The following is a 5,585-nucleotide window of genomic DNA, read 5'->3' on the forward strand; positions in this document are numbered from 1 at the left end:
TGTCTGGCGCGCTGGAGCTGGGAGGTGCTGGGGAGGGGGAGCAGGAGCAGGGCGGAGGGAGTGGGAAACCAGGAGAATGGGGCGATATGGTAGAAAGTAAAGGGTTGGGGCGTTGAAGGAGGAGGCAGGGAAGAGGGAGTCCATAACTGGGGGTAGGGGGAGCGAAGGTAGGATTCAGAGCTTAGGGGCGATCTGCAGGTCCGGAGAATAGGATGGGACAGGTTGAACTGGGGGGGAAGGCTACATTCTCGGGCGGAGAGGGGTGTGAAGGAGAGCCAGGGGGGGCGGGGGAGAATGCTGAGCTATAGTCCAGGCCTGAGGAGGTGAATGGAGGCTGCCCGTGAGTCCCTGGGTGTATGGAGTGGTGGGTGTAGGGTGGTCGTTGTAAGCTCCTCTTACTCCTGCCCCAGTATGTGTGTGAGCGAGGGGGTAGGTCGGCCGAGTTATTTTGCTGGGGGATGCGTTAGCTGCGTGAGCTGGGCGCGGACAGGATGGGCCGAAATGGCTACAGACACGACGTTGCGGGACCGGCGGATTCCTGACCCCGCGGCGGGCTGGAGACGCCGCTCGGCCTGCGGGCCGGACCACGTGTGGGAACCGTGGTAAGAGCGGCCTGTATTCCCGGTAAGTGCGGACATGGGGATCGGTACAGTGACCGGGGTGGGGGGGGGGGGGGGATGTCTCGGCTCCAAGGCCGGTCTTCACCGTGATGCTAGCACTGGGCTCCGAGTATATATGAGCGACACACGTGCCACTCAGTGACTTTGACATGCTGGGTGCCTGAGTGAGGACTGGCAGGAGCTCTGCTTTCTTCTTGCTTTCTAACGTTGATTGGTGCACTCTGCACCCGATAAAGTTCAAAGTAAGTTTTATTAAGTACATATGGAACCCTGAGATCACTTGTAGACGATTATTTGTGTATAAATGTGTCTGCACAACTGTCTAATAATTGTTTAATATATATGATTGCCTAATTAGGGTGATAAACCAGAGTGCAGAGATAACAAACAGCAAATACAATTAATTAAATGCACGTTTAATTTGTTTTTACTCACTTTTACTTCGGTTGTGGTTTAAGCATGAACTAAAGGGTGAAGTGGAAGTGTGGTTGCACAGTGCACTGGTTAGGGTAACGTTGTTTACAGCTCCAGTTTCCTCCCATGTACCAGTCACCCTATGGGTTAGGTTAAGTGTTGGGCATTCTATGTTGGCCTCAGACTTGTGAGGGCTGACCCCAACATAGTCCAAGCCATCCCAATAATTCATTATGAAATGAGGAAGCACACACAGACTAAGGAGATCATGAGCAAAGTGCTGGAGGAATTTGGATCAGGCAGCCTGTATGGATTTGGGGGGGGGGGGTGGGTTTGGGAATAAACAGGACCTGAAAGGGTTGTGCCCAAAGTATTGACTGTTTATTCTCCATGGAGGCTGTCTGACCAGGGTTCCTCCAGCACTTCGCTCTTGTTCTCCATTGGTTTTTTCCATTTCATAATGCATTGTTGGGGTGGCTTGGAATAAGCTGCACAGTATTTGGTCTGTTAACTGGGAGGTTAACGTAGTTAAGAGATTACTGCACAATAACTAACCTGATTTATTTTTCATTTCTTGTAGATTGAAAGGAGGAAATCCTGAATTGGGAACTGGGTGGCTGTGATCTGGCTGTAAGTTCACTTGCTACCGATTTCACCACTACACTCCCTCTCTTCCCACCCCCCACCACCACTACTACTCTTGGGAAAAGTTCTCAGCTGGACCTGAGATGACACAATCAAATGGCTACCATCCTGCAGAGTGGTCTAGAAGATGATTTGCTCTTTTGTCTCTGCTCTGCCATGTCACAGCGGCTGGGGCTGCATCAATCTGAGTTTTAGTTGCATTGGGTACTGGAGCTAATGAGTGAGAAGTTGTGCTTAATACTGACAGCAGTGAAGACAGGACAGGTTCTAGGCCGCAATTGGCAGTGGTGTTAGCAATTTGTGCAATGGCTTTACAGCACCAGCAATCACTGGACTTTGATTCCTGCCACTATCTGCAAAGAGTGTGTTTTCTGTGGCTGCACAGGCTTCCTTTGGGTTCTCCAGTTCTTCTCTCTCCCCCCCCCCACCATTCCAAAAGGCCCACAAGGTAGGATTAGTGAGTTAATGAGCATGTACTGCCCCCCAGCACATCTTCAGATTATTGGTTATTGACAACAAGTCTCATTTTTATTATTACTGATGACCATTTGAATGTGTGGCTTTTAATGTTGCACATTTATCTGGCGAGCAGATTATAAACTGTAATTTTGCAAGTTGTAGGTAGATAGATCCCAAAGGAAATTGCAGTGTCACAGTTACTATTAGAGAAGTAAGAAAAGAATAAAAATACGTTGCCTCAGTCTATCGGGGGTGTTTGTCCAGTATTGGAGATTCAGCATGGTTGTAAGCTCTTGTGACCCAAAGAGCCATGCTACCCATGTGGCCTATGAGCCTGTAGCCTTTGGAATTGGAATGCAGGAGCAAATGTACAGTCATGGGTAGAATGTACAAACTCCTTACACTGGCAACAGTTGAATTGAACCCAGGTGTCTGGAGCTGTAATATTAACGTTAACTGCTACACTATTTTGCCGGGAAATTGATGGCTGACCTGACATTGAGCTTTTTACACCAATCTTCCAAACTGTGATTGGTAACGGGGGTGGGGGGGGTGATCTGGATGATAGCTTAGAATCGAGGGGATTGGTGTAGGTGATCTGTCCCTGAGAGTGACCCTGCCCCTTCCCCTGCTGTCCAGCAAGGGAAGCAGTCAGTCATTGACTGCTGACCTGGAATCTCGGGCTAGAGTTTGGATTGCGATGTGCTGGTTCTGGGTCAGAATGTGTAGCAGTACAGATCTCTACTGGGGTTACTTTTCCTCCAAGTGGAGGGTCCTTGCTGCTGTGCAATGGGCTGTTACAGGATTTTATGCATGGAATTGCCTCTGGCAGTTTCCTCTTGAGTGACCCTAAAGGATGGTTTTGCATTGAAGAGCTATTCTCAGATCAAGTGCCTTTTGAGTATCTTACTGTATTTCAATAAACTATTTAAAAATATATTTGGTCTTTGTTTTTCTTGCGCTGTAACCATCAGTGAACTGGGTCTATCAGAAGGTGTAGTGGTAGGTTTGGCAGTGCACTAATGGGTTGGAAACACAACTGGGCTGTTACAAACCCCTTATTTCATGCTGACTGATCCAATTATCCATGTTCAGCTCAGATCCTTCACTTCCTATCCAAGTTCCTGTCCAATTGTTACTTAGTGTTGTAATAGTTTACCACCTCTGGCAGCTAATTCACCCTTTGTGTGGGGGAGAATTAAAATTGTCCCCTGTGCTCTCAGGGGTCCCCCAAGATCATTCTAACTTTTCTCCTAAGTCAGTTAAAATCGACACCTGTACATTTCCATGCACTTAACACTGGGGGGGGGGGGGGGTCACTGCTACCTCTGACCTCTGCTTTCCTCCAGACACCTTTAAAAGTATCCCTTGGTGTTGGTCATTCCTGCTCTGGGGGTAAATACAGTCCACTATCTGCTTGTATGCCTTTGATTTTGTGCAACACTCCATGTTGCAGAGATCAATATGGTAAACTGGTGCCATGTTGGAAGGCATCCTCAAGTGCTCCAACTGGATGGAAGATTCCAGGACTAGACATCCATCTTGGTTACTTCTACCTCATACTGACTTCTATAGGAATCTGCTGTTTGTACAGGATTGTGGTAAATAGTGTCTTGGAGGAATACACTGAACCTTGAATCTGGATGACTCATGAGGTGCAGTCACCCTCTTAAATCACAGCTCAGTTTGGGTTAACACATGCAATCTCATACAGTGGGTGTACCTTGTGAACATAGAAATGGGAGCAGTAGAAGGCCATTTGGCTATGTACCCGTCTCTGCCTACCTGCCTTTTCCCCATAACCATTAATTCCCCCTACTATGCAAAAATCTATCCAACCTTGTCCTAGAAATATTTACTGAGGTAGCCTCCACTGCTTCATTGGGCAGGATTCCACAGTTTCACCACTTGGGGAAAAGTAGTTCCTCCTCATCTCCATACTAAATCTCCCCCAAATTTTGAGGCCACGTTCTAGTCTCACCTACCAGTGGAAACAACTTTGCTGCCTCTATCTTACCTATCCATTTATAATTTTATAAGATGTCATTTTTATGAATTCCAGTGAGTACAGTCCCTGGTGACTTGATCTCTCCTCAGTCTAATCCCCTCATCTCCAGAATCAACTAGTGAACATGTTTAATCAGTCCTGATGAAGGATCCCTGCCTGAAACATCGACTGCTCTTTCATTGCTGTTACCTGACCTCCTTTAGCATCTTGTGTTACTTGGATTTCCAGCATTTGCAGATTTTTCTCTTGTTTGTGAGTTTACTCAGTCCCTCCCTGTCAGAGTGCACTGGGGAGCACTTTGAGTGACCTCCCCCCACAAAAAAATTGCAACTTCCAGTCATGTACTTCAATAATATACTTAGAACATGTCACCATATATTCATTTTTCTAGTTACATGCAGATTTCACAATTTCTTCAAATTTCGAAGTTAACTTACTGTGTATGTCACCACATCGTACCTGGAGATTCATCTTGTAGGTATCTACGAGAAATAAAAAATACAGAATTTGTGGGAGGGGGTGGAATACACACATAAACCAAGACTGACAACCAATATTCAGATTGTACAAACATTAATACCAAAAAACTGAGTGCATAGGTTGTGGAGTCACATCAGCATTAAGGTGAGTGAAGTTACCTATGTTGCTTTAGGAACACTTGTGGAATTTCAGTAACTCTGGAGAGTGATTATTTCTGCAGGAGTGGTCTAGTTTCCTCATAAATGGGAATTGAATTTCCCATTCTCCTTGCAAGTGGGTGCTCTCTGGTGACTGCGCTGTTCATCTCCCCTGCAGTTGAAGCAAATTTAATTTTATATTTATTACGGTTACAGGTCCTTCCAGCCAACAAGCCTAAATGCAAGTTGAAAAGTAGCCGCCTACTTTTCCTACAAAAGGAGGCCTCTAAATGGATAAAACTGCTAATCTTGATCCTGAATGCTCTTGGCCTTTTCAATGACCAAGTTCCTTAGTCCTCAGTTGTCTCATTTTCACTATGGATATTCAATCGCTGTACACCTCCATCCCCCATCAGGAGGGCCTTAAAGCTCTCCGCTTCTTTCTGGACAACAGACCTAACCAGTTGCCCTCCACCACTTTCCTTTGTCTAGTGGAATTGGCCCTCACCCTCAACAATTTCTCCTTTGGCTCATCCCACTTCCTTCAAACCCAAGGTGTCATGGGCACTTGCATTGGTGCCATCTATGCTTGCCTTTTTGTCGGCTATGTGGAATAGCTGATGTTCCAAGCCTAAACTGCCATCACTCCCCAACTCTTCTGACTCTACACCAACAACTGCATCGGTGCTGCTTTCTGCACCCACTGAGCTTTTGACTTGACTTTACCTCCAACTTCCACGCTGCCCTCAAATTTACCTGGTCCATTTCTGACACCCCCTCCCCTTTCTCAATCTAGCCATTTCTGGAGTCAGTCTCCTGATA

At 46.6% G+C, this 5,585-nt stretch overlaps 1 long non-coding RNA gene and 1 other non-coding gene across 2 annotated transcripts; both read left to right on the top strand.

Moving 5' to 3' along the window:
- The first annotated feature begins 275 nt into the window (after window positions 1-275).
- LOC140205436 (uncharacterized) lies at window positions 276-3,075 on the top strand. The gene is made up of 2 exons (XR_011887843.1): window positions 276-624; window positions 1,615-3,075. It is a non-coding gene; the product is annotated as an uncharacterized lncRNA (long non-coding RNA).
- On the top strand, window positions 699-791 carry LOC140205645 (small nucleolar RNA SNORD88). The gene has a single exon (XR_011887913.1). It is a non-coding gene; the product is annotated as a small nucleolar RNA SNORD88 (small nucleolar RNA).
- Window positions 3,076-5,585: the final 2,510 nt, after the last annotated feature.

The sequence above is a fragment of the Mobula birostris genome, chromosome 11 (genome assembly GCF_030028105.1).
Source record: "Mobula birostris isolate sMobBir1 chromosome 11, sMobBir1.hap1, whole genome shotgun sequence".
NCBI lineage: Eukaryota > Metazoa > Chordata > Chondrichthyes > Myliobatiformes > Myliobatidae > Mobula > Mobula birostris.